Source organism: Rhinolophus ferrumequinum, chromosome 7 (assembly GCF_004115265.2).
Source record: "Rhinolophus ferrumequinum isolate MPI-CBG mRhiFer1 chromosome 7, mRhiFer1_v1.p, whole genome shotgun sequence".
NCBI lineage: Eukaryota > Metazoa > Chordata > Mammalia > Chiroptera > Rhinolophidae > Rhinolophus > Rhinolophus ferrumequinum.
Window position 1 is genome coordinate 7,129,040 of NC_046290.1, and position 23,575 is coordinate 7,152,614.

Here is a 23,575-nt window from a genome sequence, read left to right on the forward strand (position 1 = left end):
GCCATGGCCCCAATCCCCTGGCCGAGGCTCACCCACCCTGTATTCCACTAAGAACAATTCTCGCTGCCACATGTGTGCTGGGCTCGTCCTTCACTGTGCTGACTCAGAATCAGGGTGCATCTCACACTGGAAACCTCCACATCCAACCTCAGTCCTAAGGCAGGGGGGCACCCATTACCGCCACCCCGTCAGCCAGCGCTTCCACAGAATAAAACCATTTGCCAGCTACGGCCCCATTACAAACGCAACAGCAGGTAAAAAGAAAATGTCATGGGTCAAAATGCAAACTAAGTTAAAAAATGAATAAAAACCAATGTTTTCTTCCTTCTTGGCTAAACCCTAGTATTTCTCATCATCCAGGCACATGTTAATGTAAGTCACAAAACCTGAGATGTAAAATACATATAATAATTAATATGCTAGGAAACACTGCAAAGTAGAAATATAATAGTCTCTTTACCAGCTTCCAAGAAAACAGACAACTTCCAAGAAAACAAGCATCATGACTAAATAAAAAAACGAGCAACCCAGTGCCTTGTATTATGAGTCCTCTGTCTTCTAAGAAGTGGGAGGACAAACCTGACTAAGAAAGGGATTGTAGGTAATTGACTACTTGTCTTTAAATGTCAGATGGTGGGTTTGAAGAATTTCAAGATGTGGCCTCATGCCTTGGATTACCAATAGCTATTATTTATTTATTTATTTCATTTATCTATGTCTATCTGTCCATCATTTCTGGGTATCTGAAAATTAATAGCTATTTTTAAAACAATACTTCTAACTCTCATTTCAATCCATCCCCTAATGCTCCACATGCAGCCGCGTACTCTTCAATTTATTTCCTTGCCGGAACTTTAAACAAACCCTGCTTTAAAGACTTATTAAAGCTGGGAGTCAACGTGTTTTGAAAAAAACTCACTCATCCAGGTGATAAGTGTCCTCCAGGTGCATTTCTGGTGTTCCTCATCGCATCACTCGCTCAGTGATACCTACTGGACGCCGGTGAGAACGACCAAGGAAGTGTCTTCAGAGGAGAGAACTGCACTTGTGCTGGTGGCCTGTCCCCTCTCCCTCCTTCCACTCCATCACGCGCTGTGCAATTCCCCAGCCGCTCCCAGACGGTTCTGTCCTGGGTGTTCAGCGTAACACTGCTGCCATCAGCACTTCTCCAAGCTGCCTGCTCCCGGACCTTGCCCAGCACAAAAGTCTTAAGTGATTAGAGTAGGTAGCCACCGGGTAGGGACGAAGAAGAGAAAATCCCTGTCACTCTGCCGCTGGTCCAGCCGCCTGCTAGTGATCATCCTGCCCTGCTTGTGCTTTTTTAAAAAAAATTTGTGGCCAAAATACTGATAAAAATAGCCCCTGGATCAAAACAGCTTAAGTCTCATGTCCAAATGAGAGGTAATTAAAAATAAAACCACCTTTCCTTTAACCTCTTGGATTACCTCTCTCGCGCGATCTCTCTCCCATGCACTTAGAAATTTTGTTGACTCACTTAATTCTTATTTTGGCCAAAGAACATGATAAATGATTTTAAAAAATCCAGATTCCAGTTAATTTGTCCAGGGATTATAGTGTAGTTCCAGCTAGCTGAAACAAAGAAAGCCAATCTTTGGCCAATGATTAATTAAAACAGCCCAGGTGTCTGTGGGCTACCCTGCTTTCCTCTTGTTTTAAAATGAAAATATCTAGTGAAGGGGTAGTGAGTGGTGGGAAGAAGGAGGAGAAACTGTAAGAATATAAATATACTTCGTGTACGACAAAATATACAGATACCTCAGGAAAATTAACATCACTTGGCCCTTAAATGTTTTTTTCTGAAAGGGAAAAGAGTATACATGTAATCTTAATTATTAATATATAATTTTATGCTTCTGGAAGAACTTTCTGAAAGACTTATTAGAAGAAAGCAGGACTTGGCTTCTGTAAGAGAAGTGCCAGTGTGGTCTTTGAAGTTTATGCGCTGGTCTTAATCAGAATTTGGGCATAAGGCTAGAAAAGTCGGCATCAGAGTAGTTCAAAGGGTTTTTTTGCCTTTTAAAATCGAGGTTGCTATAGCACCTACATAGTTTTACTGTTTGCCTCCATTATTGTCGTGACTGGACTTTTTCTTCTTCATGTGGCAAGGCATGGAGAATTCGAAAGATGTCCCTTCAAAACTGCTGCCCCCTGGTTGTTCAACGAAAGACTAATCCAGGCACTGCTGTGAAGGCGCTTTGCAGATGGGACACTGATAGAGTGAAGATCCTGGATTTTCCTGCTGGGCCCCATGTCATCCCATGAATACAAGAGGAAGGCAGACGTGTCAGTCTAAGAGGCGTGGCTGAAGAGGGAGCAGGGGAGACGAGGAAAGAGGAAGAGGGCCTGATGGTGTTGGCTTTGAGGAGGATGGCCAGGAACCAGCGCGTGGGGGAAGCTTTAATGCCAAGGGCAACTCCCAGGCAAGAGCCAGCAAGGAAACGAGGCCCTCAGTCCACAACTGCTGGGCGCAGAATTTGGCTGACAACCTGAACGAGCCAGGAAGCGGATTCTTCCCAGAGCTTCCTGACCAAAGCCTGTCGGCTGACACCTTGATTTTGGACTTGCGAAACTTTAAACCAAGAAATCAGACTGGCCCCCTGGACTTCCGATGTACACGACTTTGAGAGACAGAATTTGAATTGTTCGAACCCACGAGGTTTGTGGTCATTTGTTACAGCAGCAGCGAAAAACTACTACATTCACTCAATCCACATACGATAGAAAAAAACTTACCATGACATTTTCCATAAAAGTTCACTTTAACATTTCTGAAAAAGTATTTCAAAACTTTCCGCATCTTCATATGGAGGCATTTTAGAGTTTTGAATGGCACGATGTCATCACTAGGACTTTTTTTTTTTTTTAATTTACTGGGGTGACAATTGTTAGTAAAATTACATAGATTTCAGGTGTACAATTCTGTATCACATCATCTATAAATTACATTGCATCACTAGGACTTTTTGATGCCTTCTGTTGCAGGACTGTTTCTTACCAACTCTAGGTAGCCTAAGAGTGGCTTTTCTTGGTTTACTAGTACGAGACGGCTGGTATTCAACATGAGTATAGGATAAGGGTACCATGGATGTACAGTTTTCTTTAACTGCTTTCATTGTGAATGCAGCAATACTTCAAAAATCCAAGAAGTATAATGTGCATAGAAAGGTCACATTGCAAAGACACTTTGCGGGGCAACAGAGCCTCACTGAAAACAGGTCACAAAGTGACCGGGAAGAGCTGAGTTTCACGGTTTCTCCTTGTCACGCTAAGTAACTGCTGCCATCAGACGGAGTATCACCTATTATGGCACTTGTGTCACTGTCTTGAGGTTGAGCGAGGGTTAAGGCTTTATTTAAACACTGTCACTTACACATCTCAGTGGCCACCCTGAGAATAACTAGAAAACAAATAAGGAGACGTGCCCTCCACCATGGCCCAGGGCAGATACACCTTTTGGCTTCACTGCTCTTTGTAATGATAATGATTCTAAAAATTCTGGCACAAACTACATAAAATGACTTCATGGCAAAAGTGTTAAGGCACCAATGCACCATAAGAATAATCTAGAAAATATAATCTAGAAATGCAAAGTTTTTCTAACACTCATCTCAATACAATTACTCTTATGTTCAATCCTTTTATATGTGCTAATAAGCAAAGGTTTTAGAGATCTGTTAATCAGAAAAGAAGGAACAATTACAGAAAAGAGAGAGTGGAATGATTCCATTTTTGTACCAAAGGGAAGCAGGAAGAGGATCCTTATATATTATATAAATATACCAGTTAGTAGACCAGTAGATTCAGGGGTCAATGACTTCATTTAAGTCCAATATTTCCCTAAAATTCTCCAAGAAACACAATGTACTATTTTAATTTTCATCACAAATGCCATGACAGCATCTGCTAAAAATCAAATGTATAGTGTTAGTTTATTCTAACGCCAAAGAAATGTAGAATTAGGGCACCGTTAGAACAAGTACCCTCTCCTTTTCCAGACAAACAGCTCAGGGATGATATGACTGACACGCTCCCATCAGCACTGCCCACGCACGGGGAGGCGGCGTGTGGTGGGCGGCGGGGTACAGGCAGTTACGAGCCAGCCAGCCACAGCCTCACCCCCGCTTTCCATCTGGTCCACCTCACAGTGGGCAGTTGGAGACACTTACCTTTAAATTAATGTTGGTTAGCTTTTTTGGTTTGGTTTTAGTTCTGAATTTCCTTCACCATGGAGACCTTAAATTATATCGGGGATGAAAAGCATGGGAAGAATGAGGGTGATCAAGAGACGTGACTAAGGAGGAAATTAAGCGAGCCAAACAAAAATCAGAGAGAGAGAAATAAAAGGGAAATGGAGAAAAAGAAAAGTAGTGCTCATGGAACCTGCTATGGGGTTTCCCCAAAGGCTATTTGGTTGTGCGCCAAAACACGTGGGTTAACTTGATGGATAAATACACCGTCCCTTGACTAGTGCCTTTTCCCGCACACCGACATCCAACAGTCAACACTCTGAGTCAGCTTCAACTTCAAGGCATGTCCAAACCCTCCTGCCTGGGCACTGCCAGGTCAATGCTACCCCCATCTCCTATCTCTAGATGGGTCTCTCTGCTTCTGCGCTCATTCCCCTCACCCCTTACGAAAGCTCCATGATTCTTCTCAAATGCCCATCAGAGCAAGAGTCCTCCATTCCAAGACCTTCCATTTCTCTCAGTCAAACTCAATGTCCTGCGCATGGCACATGCCTGGGACACTTTTCCTTCTTTTTCCCTTGACGAACTCCTACTCACCTTTCATGTCTTTTTCACAGAAAGGCTTTCCCTGACCCCCTGAGCAGGATACATCCCTTTGTTCTATGATCATTCAAGGCTCCTTTTCATAATTCTCACCCACATAGGATACTACCTGTTTCCTTTCCACCAGCATTCTGCATGCAGGTCAGAGAGCATCATGCTGCTTTGGGGAGGAGCTAAAGGGTGGGCAGCCGGCCTGCAAGAGAGTAAGCTGTAGGAAGGCCGGGCAGTCATACAAGCTGACAAAGTGAGGACAAACTCTAATTATGGTTAGCAGAAACCAGACAGGTGCCCTGCCTGGCCAGCTGTGTCTACACTCAGGAGCCCAGGCTGGCAGCAAGCAGCAGGCAGCCTGTAGTGGTACCACGTCTCCATCCAGGGCCAATTTCGGTCTGTGACTAAATATGCACGACTGCTTGTAATTGATTTCTCTGCTTGTCAAATAGATGATAACTTGCGAGAATGGAAAGCAAACAAAAGGACTAAGCAATGCCAATACTAATGTACTCTAGACACAGAAAGGAAACAAAATTGAAAGCCAGCAATTGTCTAGCCTCTCGCAGCTTTCTCCTTCCCTAACCCTAATTCCATAATTCTCCTTCCCTAATTCCGTAGAAAGTTCAGAGACAAACCGGATAACAGTGTTATCTCAAGCATGTTAAAGGAATTTCACGCAAGAGGCTCTGCAGTCGAAGACAATGGGGGTTCACGAAGAGCTGGGACAAAGACATGACCAGTGAGAAGAACACACCAGGAATACCGACGCACCCCTACCTTGGCATGTTCTGATTTGTGTAATATAATGTTTATGAATATTGACATTCATTTGTAAAGAATAGAAGTGTTTTATACTCCAAGACAGTTTAGGGGAGTAGTAAAGCTTTCGTGTCAAATTTCAACTCTGTTATTATCTGCCTGGCCCTAGGCAACACAGTTAACTTCTCTGACCCTCAGTTTTTCCATCTGTAAAGTGGCTAATGTTTTGGTAGGATGAGATGAGGCAAAGTCTGTGAAGTCTACCAGAGCCAGATCCACAGTCATCTCTCTTCTTCTTTCCCCCCTGACATCTTCTCACTTAGGCATAGACGCCTGAGCAAAGGACAGAGGGATCTATTTTAACAAAGAGGAAATAAGAACAATACATGGAATGAACCTAGGGCAGTACATAGAAAGCTATTATATGAATTCATCTAATGCTCCAATAGCTTTTGGGGAAGGTAAAGCTCTTTACCTCACTTCCTTTTTCAGGGAAACTTTCCAGAGCATCCCCTCCCCTTCCTAAATGCTTTCTCCCCTGTAACTGTCTGCTCGGGCTGTTGTAAGAGAGTACCACAAACGAAGTGGCTTGAACACAGAAATTTATTCTCTCACAGTTCTGGAGGGCAGAAGTCCAAGATAAAGGTGTCGGTAGGGTTGGTTCCCCCTGAGGCCATGAGGAAGAATCCGTTCTAGGCTCTCCCTTAGTTTCTGGTGGTTTGCCAGCAATCTTTGGTGTTCCTTGGCTTGTAGAAGCCTCACCCACCTCTGTCTATTTTCATGTGGCATTCTCCCTGTGTATGTCTATGTCCAAATTTCCACTTTTAATAGGGATACCAGTCGTCTTGAATTAGAGTCCGCCCTAAAGACTTCATGTAAAGTAAGTACATCAGCAGTGAACCTATTTCCAAACAAGGTGTCATTCTGAGGTACTGTGGGTTAGGACTTCAATATATGAATTTGGGGGCATGCAGTTTAACCCATAATAGCCCCCAAGAGGCAGAGTGAAATGTCTGACTGGCAGGTGACAAAACTCTGCCATCTATTGGTTGAAATTTCTCATTTGGTGGACCTAATCCATCAACAGGCCACCCTAGAGCTGTGGGAGGCAGTGATGCGGGGTGAGTTTGTCAGCGCTTCAGATCCTGACTTTTCCCCAGGGCAGTCCCAAGGTCTACACTGGCAAGACAGTGCCATGAAATCCTTAGCCTGTCTTTTGGCTGCAGATAAGAAGCCATGATCTCCACTTGGTCTTCTCAGCAGTAAACAGATGATCTGGCTTCCGTCCACTGGTTTTCTTTGTCTAATTGTCCAATAGGTTATGAAATTGGGGGAAAAAGGGTTATGTTTTTTGGGACCTCACATCCTAACCTAAGCTTGCAAGGAGGCATCAACCATGGAGGCTCGAGGAGGCTTGTCAAGATTTGAGAAGGTTCTGGTAGTGGCCAGAGGTCCCATGGCCTTTCATCGAAGTCTAGGCTGCTAGATGGAGACCTGGTTCTCTCTACTCGGATATATAGGCTGCTTCTTCCTCTCGGTGCCCATCTGGTGCCCTCCTGTGTCTGAGGCAAGAGGGGTTGAGTGAGTCAGGGTGAGGGTTGTTGCAGGCTACCAACATATGAGATGTCACAACCTTGGGGCTCATCTTTTTGGGCCAAAGAATTAGAAGCAGAGGATGAGGTCTTAGAGAACTGCAGGTATCTTTCAAGTGGCAGGAAGAAGCTATGCTTCTCTCAGGGGACTGCCTCCCCACTCTTTCCCGGAGAGGAGGGCCTCCACCCATGCTAAAATGACCAAGGTCACCAACAGGTTGTTTCACCGGGATACCTAGCTCAGGATGGGGGCCAGATTTTCCCTAGAAAAGAGATGTGTGTAGGATCCTATGCCCGAGATGCAGAAGGGGAGCCAATGCTTGTCCCTAACTCTCCCTTGGTCATCCCCAGCAGCTCCCGAGACTTTCATCACAATTGCATGATGGCTGCCTCAGCAGAAGGGCAGTGGTCCAGAGTCAGCAGCCATTAGTTAAAGGGAGCTTTCTGTGGGCCAGGCCCTGTGTCAATCAATTTATGTACAGGACCACAGGGTCGACATGAGGGTGAGGTAAGCGAGAACTTCGCTCAGTGTAAAATTTAAGGGGGTGACAAAAAACTCATTAGTCATCATAAATAATACATATTTTTAAGTTGTGTTAAAATATATATAACACAAACTTTGCCATCTTTGCCATTTTCAGTGTATAGTTGTTTAATAGGGTAAGGACCTTCAATTGTGCTAAATAAAATTTTCATGAAATACTCTTTTCATCAAAGTTAATGGAAGAGTCCATTATGAACAAAATACCCAAATGTTATATAAAGGCAGGATCCAGCCCCGTGCAGCTCAGTCTCACGCCCGTCACCCTCATCCCAGTCCTGCATCATCATTACCATCGCGGTGACGCTACCTCAGTCACCCAAGATCACACAGCTCGTGGGTTTCCAGGCAGATCTGGATTTGAATGTCTGCTCCTGGTGGTTTGGATTTGACACTCACCATGACATCCCATGACAGCATCACACTCACTGACTGTGTGTCTGAAGCTCCTGGTGCGAAGCCTGGGACACAGTCTGTGCTCAGCAAACAGAGCCAGTGCTGTCACGGGTCCCAGCTGCCCCTCTGCCAGCATTCCCTCCCTCTTTTCCCTCCCCTGCCCCTTGAATCCAGCCTGTGACCTGCGGGCACGGTTGTGTCTCTAAGGCACTAGGAACATCACGTATCTGCCTGCTCACCAAGCTTCCATGGTGGTGTACAAAGATAAAGAAACCTCCTCGAAATAACCCTCCCTCCCTCGCACTCGCAGCAATCGGCTCCAGTAGACCTTTCCCTCGCAGGGACCACTCAGGTCCCTCCCCACCAACCACACCTGGGCCAGCCACACTACAGTGTGGACCAAATCCTCCCGTTTAGACCACACATCTCCTCTGCCCTCCCCTGCAAATGCTCCCTCACCCCAGTGCAGTCTTCTGGGGGTCCTTCAGGTGGAATCCGTGACTCCCTCACTTGGAGGCCTTCCAACAATTCTAAATAGCCTTTTTCTCTGGCACTCAGTACATACATTGTACACCAGGGCTCAGACTCCCTTCTACCTTTTAGGCTACACGTGTCACATCTTACTCATTTTTGTTTCTCTGGTACCTGGCAGAGTCCTGAGCACATCCTAGAAATTCAATATGTGTTTGTGTGGAGTAAGAGTCATCCCCCATTTTATCTAAGCTGTTGATTTAGCACTTTGCCACAGAGGGGACGATGAGATGTAATGACTGTTCCAATTATTTACAAGCACTGTTTAGTGCTCACAGGCTGAATTCCAGGCAGTAAGGTCATGGGAAAGCATTCTATTTGGATTCTGAGAGCACAGGTTTGAATCCTGGTTCAGTTTCTACCAGGAGCCGTAGGACAAATTGCTCAACATCTCCAAGCTGCAGTTTTTTCTTATTTAAATCTGGAAAACACATAATAGGCTGTCCTTTACAAAGGTGCCATGAGAATTAAGTGGTGACTAGAGGTATTCAAGAGTGTCTTGTCCACAAAGCACTACAGTGATTTTATTTTTGATTATTTCACTGTGCTGATAAGCCGGCAGTCCAACAGCTTCCCTCACATGAGGTGGACGAGGAATTCAGTGTCATAAGAATCAGGGCAGTATGAGCAAACCCCAAAGACAAAATGTACCAACCAGGCCAGCGAAGACTGTGCAAGAGAAAGATATGCTGCTGTTTGGCAAAAGCTGACTGATGCGTTGGTTTTACTTCGCAGAAATACCATGAACACCCACGCGGGACAACAAATAGGTGTGTGGCTCTAACTGGGAAATTAACCTCATGCGAAAACTAGTGATCATGCACATAAAGTTACCTCTGCACCTGGGAAGATTTTATGAATAACCGGCAGAATTAATAATAGTTTCCTTATTTTGGTGAAAAATGGTACAGGACACTTGTTAGCCAGCCAGCAAAGCAGCAAGAGAAGGGTTGTTCACTCACTGAATCACTTAAGAGCTATTTTTCAGGGGTCTACCAGATGTAGGGCGGGGAAATCTGTGATGATAAAAGACGTGATCCTCGTATAGATAAGAATGCAACTCCTGGAGCAGCCGGCCTTAAACACACAAGCACACAGGCAGCAACATAAATCCCAATTGTCAGAAGGTCCAATCAAAAGCCCAGAATGGTTTGAAAGGCATTGGGAAAGGCCTAATTTATATGGAAGGGGAGGGTGTCCAGGAAGGTCTCCCTGATTGGAGACATTTAGCTGAGATATAAAAAGGGGAGAAGAAAGTCGTCCAGGCGCTGGGAGTCATTCAAGAAGGTCCTGAGCTAGAAAAGAACTCCGTGTACAGAGCAACAAAAAAGAAGCCAGTACTGCAAACATCGTGAGGCCAGAGGGGCCAGCATCGGGCTGGAGACTCGGAGGGTCCGGCCAGCTTTGTCCACATCGCCCCCGTGAGCTGACCTCAGTCCTCAGAGTTTTAAAATAAAAGCAATTAACATTCACGTTGTCCCTTTCTTCTAAGGACTCATGCAGAGTGATATAAAGACAAATGGCCTTCATAATCCAGCAGTTGGAGAGAAAACTTCTTCAAAAAGAAAAGACAAAAGAAAAGGCAAATATGTGAGACAAGAGAACAGTCTGGACCAGAAAATGTAATGGAGTCGGACACACATAAAATGGGTAGGGACGGATGGTGGAGAACAGTTTCAGAGTTCGGCACAAAGTTATACATAGAGGTACCATATGACCCCGCAGTTCTACTCCTAAGTGTGTAGCCAAAAGAGCTGAAAACAGGTGCTCAAACCGATACGTGCATGCATGTCAATAGCAGTTTAGTCACAGTAGCCAAAGGACAAAGGACGGAGACAGCCCAAATGTCCATCGATGGATGAATGGATAAACAAAATGTGGTCTATCCACACAGTGGAATGTTATTCTTCTGTAAAAAGGAAAATGTAGTATCCATCTATGCTACAACATGAAGCTTGAAAACACTATGCTACGTGAAAGAAGCCAGTCACCAAATCCATGAGGACAGAACACAGACTGGTGCTTGACAGGGTCTGCAGGATGGAGAATGCGGAGTGACTGCCTCACGGGTACAAAGTTGCCTTTGGGGGTGATGAAAATATTTTCAAACTGGATAGAGTTGGTTGCACTACGCTCTGAATGTAGCACATGCCACTAAATTGGTCACTTTTAAATGGTTAACTTCATGTTATGTAAATTTCATCTGAATGTTTTCTAATGAAAGAAAGAAGGAAACGCTGAGGAAGTGGGCGGTCATGCTGAAGTCCAAATTCAAGGCGCCCACTGGGTAGAGGGACGCGTTTTTGCTGCTGTCAGACCGACCGCCGGGCCAGGTTAATCCGATGTCCCTGGTTCTTGGTGCTTCTCTCTGCCTTTGGCTACACTTGAATTAAAGCCCCCGGAGTGTAAATATTGTAAAGAAAGAGGAGGAAGCTTAGGGGTCCTGAGACATGAGACGTTAGAGGCTCTCTTTATCCAACAGTCTTCCTGTCCTGGTGGCCACAGGAGTGCGTGGGACCCCCAGCTTTGCCTTTCTGAGCTGCTGTTCCCTGCAGGCCTCTGTGGGAAGATGCTGTCCCCCCAAAGTCCCTTCTAAGCTCTCAGGGGATCCTGGCTGGGTGCTTGGAGGAAACAGTACTATAATTTGTCTCAACCATCTCCCCTCACATAGGGATGAGCCCTGGATAATTGTAATAAGCCCCAGTATCAGCAATTTTGTGAACCTATTACCACAGCTCCTAGCTGTGGACACTGCTCCGTCTGACTCAAGAAGCACCGGCCTCTTAATCTATTTCAGCTGCTTAGGAGTGACAGGGGTCAAGGACAAGTGACATTTAATCACGTTTGCTAGCTGGGATGATAGGGCTGCCTGCAGAGGAGAAAAGAGTAAAGTTCCTTTATGTTCCAGGAGGAAAGTTATCAGCACTGCTTTCAACTGTGCTAAGGAGAATCGCTGCCCTTTAGGTCCTGCCAAGATTCGAAGCAAAGGCCTGATACCAGTTTCCTCCAAAACCTGAGCATTCTCGCCATGCAACAGACTATAACCCACGCTTCCTGGCAAACCTTCAAGGGACCTGATGCTTTTTCTTACTTGAAATAATTATTTTTTGCAGTGAGCTTTACTGGCTCCAACCACTTGACCCAAACTTGTACAAACAGCGAGCTCTTAGAGCAGTAAGTGCCAATCATGGTGACAGAGCCTTCATTTAGCAGGACCCTTGTTTGTTTATATAAATTAGTCTGCAATTACCAACTACATTGTTGGCCCAAAATAAGGTCGGGCCAGACGTAATCCCAGGAAGAACAATGGTCTGGACACAAAAGTCCAGACAGGACTATTACAGAGAATAATGGAGGGTGACTCATCAGCTAGCCTCTCCCTGGATATTGCCACTCACATGCAAGCTTTCCGCTAACATAGCCACTCTCTGGTACTAAGTTACCTTAAGAGACGTGTAATTAGTTGTTAGGATTCATTAGGTCCAGTTAGTACATCCACGGCACAGCATCTTCTTTCCTGGTCGAGGGCTTGGTAATGGGGGATAATGATGTATTTTACCTCTACGGGACAATAGACAGTAACGAAGGACGCAGGGTTAATTTGAAGTCCTGGCATGTCTGTCCTTTTACTTAGCAGACTGAAAAACTAAAAATGAATTTATGACACAAGCAGAAAAGCACAGTGTCCTGAAGATCCAGTGTTGAAGGTTGTCAATCCATTAGCACCTGCTATTATTATTGCTGCTGCTTTTGCTTAAACCTTCAAAGGCAAGAAAATGTAGACCATGCATGAAATCTGGGCAAGGCTGCTCTCTCTTTGACTCTTCTCTGCTTAAGGAAAACATGTTACTTGGTATTTCCAGAAGCTTCTGCCAACTTAGTACAAGAACTTTCTAACAAGAACTAAGGAATAATGACTTTTTTTTTTTTTTTTTTTTTTTTTTTTTTTTTTTTTTTTTACTTTCAGTAGCTCCCCCAATTCTCTGTTTTCAGAGTGAGCAAATTTCTGAGCTGCTGAACATCTGGTCACTGAGGCGGCCAGGAGCTCCAGGATGCAGGGCAGGAAACCAAGGCCGCTCTCCACTTACCGCACCTGCACCTCCTCTTCCTACGATTTTTACGCCACCATAGCTTTCTGTGTTCAAAGACTCCCTTTCTCACTCCTCCCTATCATGGCTCCAAAGGGCAATGGAGAGAAACCCAGGGAACCAGACGTCCCAGATTGCTCTCACCCACAGCGGTCTGTCGAGTGTCCTGAAGCAAACTGTGGGGACAGAGCCCCGAAAAGCAGTTTCCAGGCTCTCAGCCTCACATAGAAAGGTGCTGGCTCAGGTAGTAAATGGCTATCGACTGTGATCAAATGGCCATCAGCTGTGGCTAGTTGGCCGTCAGCTGTAACCAGTGAGCCATTGGGCACTAATATAACTGCCGTGGCTACGCTAATAGCAAAATGGGGGCTAGCAAAAGGATGGTGGCTGAGCCTGCACGCGGCGCAGTGAGGGTTGAGAATTGTGTGGCTCCTGTTTCCTGTGTCTCCAACCCAGCCGCCAGCGAGAGTAGAGTGGTATGACTCCCCTACTTATGGCTCCGTGGGTGTTCCTTTTTGGCCTCACCATGTCCTGTGTTCTTATGTGGGGAGCGGGAGCTGAGACCCCGCCGGACGCCCTGCATGACACAAACAGTCGTGGCCGTCTCTGCACGCCAGCACAGCAACACGAGGAACACCAATCATGGTGACAGAGCCTTCATTTAGCAGGACCCTTGTTTGTTTATATAAATTAGTCTGCAATTACCAACTACATTGTTGGTCCAAAATAAGGTCGGGCCAGACGTAATCCCAGGAAGAACAATGGTCTGGACACAAAAGTCTGACCCAGGCAAGGGGACCCGTGAGACTAGAATGACAAATCGAACCTTTCCCGCTCTTTTATTTCAAATTATTTGTGGTCAACTAAGGAAGAAATGAAACTTATTTCAAATACTCTTGGTTAATTAAGGACAATTAGACTCAAGTAAAAGGGGGCGGGGGAAACAGCAGAATGAAGGCCTGGGCTCTGCACAGCTGGCACCCAGCTCTTCACTCTGAGATCACAAGATGACAGCCGGAGGCGTGATTTCTGCAATGGTGCCTCTGGAGAAGGTGACGCGTGACTCCCGTTGGTTATGTTTGTTTCTCTTTCCTCCAAGAGCAACCATAACTGCAAGTTGGAGGTCTTCATTTAGTGTTAATGAATGGGGGCTGGCTTCCACACACACTCGCTTGTTCTTTCTTGAGCTAGTCATCTCCTTGGTTGTTTTGTCCCAACTCTGATAAATGCTGGCTTTATTTATTTTAGAATAAGTGCTGCTTTGAAAAGGGAAAGGAGAAATGGTGTGGAAATAGATGTGTTAAAATATTGGGGCAGCTTAGCATGTAAGAAATAATTGAAACTGCTTGGCAGGCTCTTTCTTCTTCAATTTGTGGTTAACAGACTTGTTTCTTTGCTTTTCCTCCAGGGAAGCTACTTCTGATGCATTGTAAAATAATTTGGGAGGCAACAGAAGGAAAAATTATATTTTTAATATCATGAAGTTATGAAGATTTTAAGAATAAACCATTTCTGACAATTTGCTTTTTATTTATCAGTGAATTAACACCCTACAATCCAATGTTTTACAGGGATAAATATTAAACACCACTGTCTACCAATTGGGAATTAGCTTTTTATTTAATCTTTTTTTCAAAGGAAGTAATTTGTTCATACTAATGGACATATTTAAATATTCATATACTAATAGGAAGAATGACTACTATACTGAAAGATAAAATTTAATATTTGCTTGTCCTTTTAAAAGAAGCCCATATTTGCAACCACATTATAGGGTATAGTTTAATACAGATTTTAGTTAGGTCCTGCAAGTTTTCATGACTAAGTAGATCAAATTTTGCAAAAATAAATGATGAAAGCTTAAGAAGGCATAGCATGGTAGGGTCTTTTATATTAATCATTTATACTTCAGGTGAATCATTATATTCTCACTTGTTTTTTCTTTTTTTTCTTTTTTTGCTTAGGGAAACAAAATAATGTTTGGAAAGAAGTGATCCCAACTACTATTTCGTGGAACATAAATGCCAGGAAGAACTTTGCAAAATTACAGTTAGTCCTCCTGGGGGATAGAAAGGTCTTCTGAAAAAACTGAAAAATAAGTTTTCTTCCGACTATGCCAAATAGAATAGAAAAAATGCAAAATCCTGTAGAGCTAGAAAGCTTCAGAGCTACAAGATGAAACAGTAAACCGAGTAAAGGTAAAAAGATTTTTATATGTACAGAAAGGATGTATCAGTAAGAGGGAGGTTGGTCAGCCATGAAAATGTTGAATAAGAGAATATTTCCTTCCGAGGCATTATTTGAAAAACACCCTCCAGCTGGTCCTGTCCAGGGGCAGCCTAATGTGACTCAGATGCATCCAGTTATCTTAACGACATTACGCGTTGCTTTCGACCGCAAACTCCATAGACTGTGCCTGTTTGCTCTGTATTATGAACTTCATGCCCATCACAGGGCCAAGCACATAATAAGGCATCAAAATAATAGATGTTGAGAGGATGAAACTGCCAGTCAACTAACTTCTTGTTGTTTAGATATCACCAGGCAACTTTCTGATTATAATGTGACTTTTTAGGGGCTAGCCGATAGAGAATGAAAGCGCTGGCGGAAGATTAGGAATGTCCATGAAAATGCACCACTCGAGTCTCTCACTGCAGGAGTGTCACTGACTGATGGTCCAGTTGCTTGTGGTGCACTGAAATTCCTCCCTGTGTTTGCCTTCATGCTAAAGCCTCATTTCCTACGGAGGCTCCCAGCCAGTGACTGAGCTCAGCAGTGACAAGGCAAGACTCTTCCTGGGACATGAGGTCTCCTTAGAAGGATCACTTGGGTTCAAGAACTCGCCAATGGTCTTGCTGAACTCCTTTGGAATCTAAGACATTTCCCTCCCTTCCTCTCTTCCCTTGGCGTCAGACCCACATCATGGTTTGATGGGTCTCCCAAGTCCTCTGGTTTCTTTTCATGTTTTTCTCTCAAGTGTTGCCCCTAATTAAATATCTTGCGTGGATTGCTAATTCTGTCTTGGTGTCTGTTTCTCACAGGATCTGGACTGAGCCAGCATCCTGTCCTCAGTGTGAATATACACGCGTGTTCTTGGGCTGCTCCTCGTCTCTGTCGAATGAAACATGGAGGAGTGGCACCATGCACTGTGGCATTTATACCACCCTTCCTTCTCTTAGTTGCTGTATGACTTGGGGCAAGTTACTCTTACTCTTATGAGCACCAGATTCTTCATCGGTAAAATGGGATGGGAAGTCCTACCTTACTAGCTTATTGGAACAATTGCATTAAATAGCATCCATATTAAAGAAGAATAGTATTATAACGCTAAACCAAACGCTAATTTCCTCCTTGACGGTACTGTAGTGTATGAGCAGGTAAGGTCAAAGGCCGGGCCCTACAACCTGTGGTATTCAAGGGGGGGGGGCCTCATTTGGGAATCTCAACTTAGAGAACACGGGCTCAGCAAACACTCTTACCATTTTCGGTATTTTCTTTTGATCTAATCAAAGACATCTAGGCCAAACCTCTCATTTATAGCTGTGAACCTTGAGGCCAAGATAATGCAGCCTTGTTTCTCTTCAGAGGTATCAAAGTTGGGGCTCAAATGCAGAGCTCCTGATTCCAAATGAAGGTCATTTTATATACATTCAATATTTAGGTTTTAAGATGAATACGTGTAGAGATTTTCTAAGAGCCCTCTTTTATCGTTAAATCGTTAGTGCTTTCATCAACGTACAAGACTTTAACATAGTTAACTATATAAACCGAAATTAAGGAACAAATTTATTAATTTGCCTTCATAATTCTTATGCTGCTACATAGAGAATTTCTTGAAGTTCCTTTGGTGACCACTTTTCCTTGGAGGGAAGAAAAGGAAAGTGTCAGCTTATAGATTATTTTTATGATCGCTTCCACTGGGAAACAGAGACTGCAAATTAACATTAGCTGAAATGAGGGAATAAGTATCATTTTGGTTTCTATTATGCAATGAACTGAAACATGCTTCATACTGGTCAAACAGGACCTCACAAGAATGTTTGAATTTATTAACATTTATTTCCCAAAGTGAAAACGAACAGTGAAAGCCAACTATTACAGTATTGTTATGGGCTGAAATTATGTCCCTGCCCCGAAGTCGTATGTTGAGGCCCTAACCCCCAGGACCTCAGAACATGACTAGATTTGGAGACAGGGCCTTTAAAGAGGTAATCAAGATAAATGAGGTCTTCAGCATGGGCCCTAACCCAATAGGACTGGTGGCTTTATAAGAAGATGAGACTGGGAAATAGATGCACAGAGAGGAGAAGACCACGCAAGGACGTGGGGAGGTGATGGCCGTCTGCAAGCCAATGAGAGAGGACTCTGAGAACCAGCCCTGCTGACATCTTGTTCTCAGACATCTGACCACGGGAACTGCGAGACAATACATTTCTGTCTGTGGTACTTTGTTATAACAACCCTAGCAAATGAACACAGTATAAACCACCACCTCCTTCTGACTGGGTGGCAGGCAGTGGGCGAGAGCAGTGCACCATGGGAAGTTGGAGGCCTTATCCATAGTGGAGCTGCTGAGGTGGGCAGTCCAACCGTCTTCTCTGGTAGGTCCTAAGACCCCCTATTCCTTCTGCCCACCTTTCCTTCCAGAACTCTGTGTCCTTCCTTTAAAGAGGACCTGCATCGATGAATCATGAGCCCCCCAAACCATTCACTTTGCATCCTATTAGTAGGCACACTGATCAGAAGTGGAGAACTGCTCGGGTGAGAAGCATCCTCTGCTTTAGGACCAGGTGTGGGAAAATGGGGTACGAGTGGGGTGCGTGGGGGTCTTGTCTGTTCACAGCATCCACGTAGATGAGGTCAGTCCCTTTGTGAGTGCCTGGGTAAGAGTGTGCCATTCAGTTGCCACACCCAGAGCACATTACACAAGACTTAAGAAACACTTTTTGAAAAAGAGTCTTCTTAAATGAGTAATATTGGCAACCACTGAATGTAACATAGAGATACTAATAATTCCTCTTCTTGCCTGTGGCTCAATACACAAGAGGACCACATAAACGACACGTCCTTGGGAGCTTTCCAGCCAGAGTGTGATTATCACTATTCTGACTTTGTGGCAGGGTTTTCTCAAGGTCACTCCAGAATCGGTGGCTCCCGGCGGACAAGCGCTCATCCATTATATGGGTTAAAACGACTAATGGAGGGTGTGAGTTTAATTATACTCAGAAGCAGAGGTACCATGCAGCTGCTGTGACAGGGCTTAATAGCATTCGCATGTACACAGAGACAGAAAAAAATTTAGGGCTCTATATTGTTGTCCTCCAGAACAAGATGCTGAAGTGGGAACAGAATAATAGAAATAAATGACTCGATGGCACCAGGAAATGGGCTGGGGAAGTTAGCAAAGCCAGCCCTGTGCAAATACTTCAGCTGGAGATGACGGCTGCAGCACGCATGACTAAATGCAACCCAGCTGTCCGATAGTGTAGACTGGAGCTGTCTTATGGAGCTGGCGGATTAAAAAGTAAAAAGGATACTCCGTGAGGACTTCACCTATAGTTCATTCTGAAATGATAACGGCCACGACAGGGATCTTTACAATATTGATTTGTGGTACTGTAAGTGGGAAACACAGTCATGTTTTACAGGAAATTGAGAAAGCATCCATTCTGGACCCAGCTGCTGGGGCCAGCTTCCTTAAAAGATATATTGTGTCACGTGCTCTGCTTGAGACCTTACAATGACTGCTAGCTGCTGTAGCATCAGACAAATCCATGCTAGTTCAAAGTCAGGAGCAGAAAGTACAAACCGGGTCTACACGTGGGGAGATGCTTGTTTCACAGCCATCAGCCCAGAAGTTGGATTTGAACCCCCTCTGGCTGGGGCAGCCACATCTGGGTTGCAGAGCCCAATCCCGCTATAGGTGATGCTTAGCTTTGCACCTGAGCTACGGAGGGGAATGGCCTTGTGCATAGAGAAAAACAGGCCCCTATCTCGGTCGTCTGTTCCAGTGTGTAGGCACCGTTTGGGAACAGGCAGCTTCTCTGAATTATTTGTCCCCTTTTTTTCTCCCTGTGTTGTACTCTTCCGTGGCTCCTCGGCCCCCTCTGGAGGACTATTTACTAGAGGGACTACATTAGGTTTCTACAGCTGCCAGAACAAAGTACCACAAACTAGTTGGCTGAAAACAACAGAACTTGATTTCCTCCCAGTCCGGAGGCTAGAAGTCAAAATCAAGGTGTCCCTGTCAGCAGGGCCATGTTCCCTCTGAGGGCCCCAGGGAAGAATCTGACTTTGCCGAGTTCCTAGTGGCTTTCAACAATCCTTTGTGCTCCTTGGCTCACGGCTGCATCACTCCAGCCTCAGCCTCTGTCTTCGCGCCCTGCTCCTGTGTGTGCCAATGTGCACGTCCTCTTCTTAGAAGGACACCACTCATTAGATTCAGGGCCACTCTACGGCAGCACGACCCCATCTAATTAAATAAACACACCTGCAAAGACTTTCAAATAGGGTCACGTTCAGAGGTTCCTGGTGCATATGAATTTGGGGGGTACTAGTCAACCCACTACAGTGACCTCAGCCAACATAAGCTGGTCTATTGGCCAGTGTTCAGGCCGTGGTTGGTAAACACACATTTTGCTTGAAGGTGAGGTGTTCTGGCCAAAGGTTAGGGAAGTCTCTGGTTACACCTTGTGCAATGAAACAATCATGAGTACGACACTCAGTCTATTTCCACGTCTGAACCGCCTGACTTAGGCCACAGGAAAGCAGTTTTCCAGGAGCACGCCTTCATCACAACGTGAAGAAGAAAAGACAAACAAAGCTTCACGCATGCTCACGCCTTATGCTTCTCTAACATTCACCACATTGATTTTTAGGCCACATTTTGAAATGGTTTTTATTAAAAATTAAAGCTTCAATCAGGCAGAATTGGAGCGAAAGACAAAATTTAGAAAAGGGGAAGAAATGAGGAAGCTCGAACGCCCACTGTCCCCACCTGGCGCTGCCTCCTGGAATCCCACAATCCAGCTGCCATCATTTTTATCAACATGGTCCTCCAACAAAATTTGAAAGATTTCTTTTTACTTCTCTATCCTCTTTCCTCAGTGACAGATAGATATGTTAGGAACAAACACATAGATCTCCTTTTGAAAAATTCCATTTCCTACCTCAAAATGAATTTCAAATGGAAAAGGGCTGGGGCATTAACTTTTTATTTTATATTCCATATGTGCCTTAATTTTTGCCATGTCAACATGTGACATAGCCCCATGAGGATTTACCGTGCTTTTTTAGAGAAGGCGAAGGAAGAGGCTCTTCCCTTTAGAATGTCCCCATGAGTCAGCCCTGTGCTTGAGGTTCCTGGGCGTGGGGTACCACCATGGGTGTTAGTGCGACATCTACTTGTCAAACGGAAGGCTTGAGAAACTGGACAGTCTATTAAGATGAACAAAATTGTGTCAAGATTGCAGTGTTAGTGTCCCAGATTTTAGCTTACTAAGTAAGGCTCAGGTCTTTTTTCTAACTTAAATTTCACTCTGATAAGATTTGGGGCATTTAAAAGTGGAAAAATTTGCATATATAATATGTTTTTTCATTCTGAAAAGTAAAAAGTTGATCTTCGTGAGAATAGTAATTGCTTAAATTCTTAACACCTCAGCTTCCCATCCCGAAATAACACAAACAAGTTTGAATCCTGCAAGGCACAAAAATCACGGGTAATGATGTTTGATAATAATCTGGTAAATTTACTTTTACCTACCATAAGCTCTTTCTACTGGAGTTGTAAGATATACTGGATTAGAAAATGTAATTTTCTTTTATGTATTATTTTCTTTATATATTCTTGAAACTATAGTTGCACAAACAAGTCAAAAATATTAACTCATTTTAAGTCATCAGTAAAAGAATGAAAGAGTCTGAGTGCTGGAAAAATGTTAACTCTATTACTTGGATATGCCTTAAAATACAATCTTATCTTTAAAAAACAAACAAAGAAAGGCACCCCCTGCTCTGACTGATTGTCTAAATTTAGATTTAAGATGTTGGTAGAGAGAAGGGACAACATGGTGCCACATGACTAACTGTCCAGGCCACCTGTCCACTCCATACGTGAAGCCTTAGGAGAGGAGAAGGGAAAGTAAGCGAGGAGGAGGAGGAAAAAGAAAACTAAAGGAAACTAAAGAAAAAGGGATGTCAGGTAAGAGGATGCTGCTCAGTAAAAATCCAGAACCAAATGAAAGGAACCAACGCAAAGAAAGCGCTGTCCACTCCTCGGTCAGTTGGTTGTGCTGTTCTCTTCATCTCATCTCATGTAACTTGATACTTCTTCTCTGTGGGGTCCAGAGGGAATGGTCTGGATCAGGAGTCAGGATGTGGGTGTAAGGATTAGCTTCATGATTGGCTAACCATGAGCTACTGAACTGATAATAAATACAAGAATAAACAACATACAGATGATCCTGACTTCTGATGGTTTATGATTTTTGACTTTATAATGGTGCAAAAGCTATACGCATACAGTAGAAATCATACTTCGCATTTTGAATTTTGACCTGTTCCTGGGCTAGCGACATGCAGTCCAGATACCCTCTCATGATGCTGGGCTATGGCCACGAGCCACAGCTCCTACGCACGCGATCAGGAGGATAAACAACGGATGCTCTACAGAGTACTATGCTGCTGGTGGTTTTTGGACATTGTGTTTTGTGTGTCTGCATCCCATAATATCTACAACATGCCCATCTGTGTCTCTTGATTCTGGTGATAAAGAAAAGAAGGACAATGACTCTTGAGATGAACTCAGAATAACGGCCCAACTGTAGGCAAATGTAAGTGTTCTGAGCACACTTAAAGTGGGCGAGGCAAGCTACGATGTTTTGTAGGTTCGGCGTATTAAATGGAGAGAGCTATGATTAACTGTTCACAAAACTATAAATCAGTGACAGTAAATCGACTGGAACAAAATATTGATATTCACTGTTATCCATAGGAGGTATCTTAAAAACGAGGCAAGCCAGGCGTTCCACGGTAAATTCAAATCTCCACTTTTATTGTCACTTCTCTCCACCTGACCCTTCTCTCGTCTGCATATTTGCTCCCAGACAGAGCTGACCAGTGGGTTCTCTTGGTCCAAGATTCCACTCCTCATAGACGTGGGTCTGTTCTCTTTAGCTCTGCTTTGAAGGTCATCCATCATCTGGGATGGAACAACTACGCCAGCTGCATTTCCTGCAGTCTCCTAGGGTTGTAGGTTACCTACAGACCCTGGAATTCCCCCACGGCTGTGTCAGAGCACGACTGCCACTCATCTGACCATACCGCCCTCCCACTGTGTTGACTGATGACGTCCCAGCCTCACCTGATTCTTAGATATTACATGAGGACTTATTGTATGGGTGCCATTTTCTTGCAGTACATTGAGCTACTGAACGGCAGGGGCTGCCACGTTAACTTCTACCTCCATGGTCCCTCCCTGGCACACAGCAGGCACTTAGCATATGCTCACAGATAGGACTGCTGAAAGGCAGGGGTAGCATACGAAGTCACTGCTTTAATGCAAATAAAGATGCAGGCTTTGTTGGAGAAATGAAGAACTGAAGAATGTAAATACCTCAATACTAAAATCTAGAATCTTCCATGATATACACATTTATGACTATTTTGATGTGTTGCCAACATGGTTCTAAGTAAGCGGCAAATAACAGTAGGAATTTATTAAAGCCTTTCAACTGCTCAGTCTTTACTTGATAAATTAATTTTAGCCCCTTCCCAGGGGCTGTTTTCTTCCTCTCTTAGTCCAAGCTGCTCATCAATGTGGAATGATTCGTAAACACATTCAAATAAGAGATGAGAAATTATATTTCTTTCTGTAGAAGGGCAGAACTTAAATTAAGGTGGCAGTGAAAGTCACCATATATTGATGAGTTTTGCTCTGTCACATGATGAAGTCAGGAAGTGGGAAAAACCCTAAACCTGGTTGGATCTGGACTAACGAAAGTCAATTCAGTTTCATGAAACTCTTCCTAAATCAGAAGCCCTCATTTTTCTTTTTTTTTCCGGCTTCCTATGATTTGGTTACTCCTGGCCAGAAGCAGAGGTCAACCCTCTGTGTGTGCTCTGACCCAGCTTTGTTCTACATCACATCCCAGACCCTAAACTCAGCCACGTGACTTACAAAGGGGACCCATGAACCTACACTCGTCTGGCTTCTTCATCTGACTTTTCACCTAATGATGTTGAATGTATGCTCACAATGGCGGTGGCCTACATCCTTATGTCAAACATCATGAATACATAATTATGTTACGGTATTTATTCAGAGAGAATTTTAACTGGTGGAGCTAAACGGGTCCTTGTTGACTATATTTCTACGATTGATTCTGAGGCATTTTCTCCCATGATCTTTGTTAAGGATCTATGACACTACAAGTCAAGGATGGTAAGGAGGGAAAAACTATTTGTAATAGTTGCAAATAAGAGAAATAAAAAAATCAGGTATAAAGCGTCCAAAGTGCCTACAGTTTTAGCTTTGGGAGAGTTCTATTTCTTTTGATGGGGCAGGAGGTTTCTGAAAGATAATAGAATTTAAAAGGTTATAAAATGAATAGCTCAATAGGGGGCTTTTGGAGAACTGTACATTGGCCTTATGGTGGAGCCTATCCAGAAAAATCATGTCAAAAGATCATCATTTTGTGACCTTGAGGGAAAGCAAAATCGTTAGAGGATTTCCTATCCCTGCCTGTGAATGCACGCCAATATTTATGGAGGCAGGCTCTCTTTACTTCCTTCTATGTACACACATTTCACACAAACACACACTTCCCTCTCAAGGCTGGAGGCAGAGAGCATTGTTATAAATAT

At 44.0% G+C, this 23,575-nt stretch overlaps 1 protein-coding gene across 3 annotated transcripts in view; it reads right to left on the reverse strand.

Moving 5' to 3' along the window:
• Positions 1-23,575, reverse strand: part of CTNND2 (catenin delta 2) — an 829,794-nt gene that overhangs the window by 143,890 nt on the left and 662,329 nt on the right. The window lies entirely within an intron of this gene.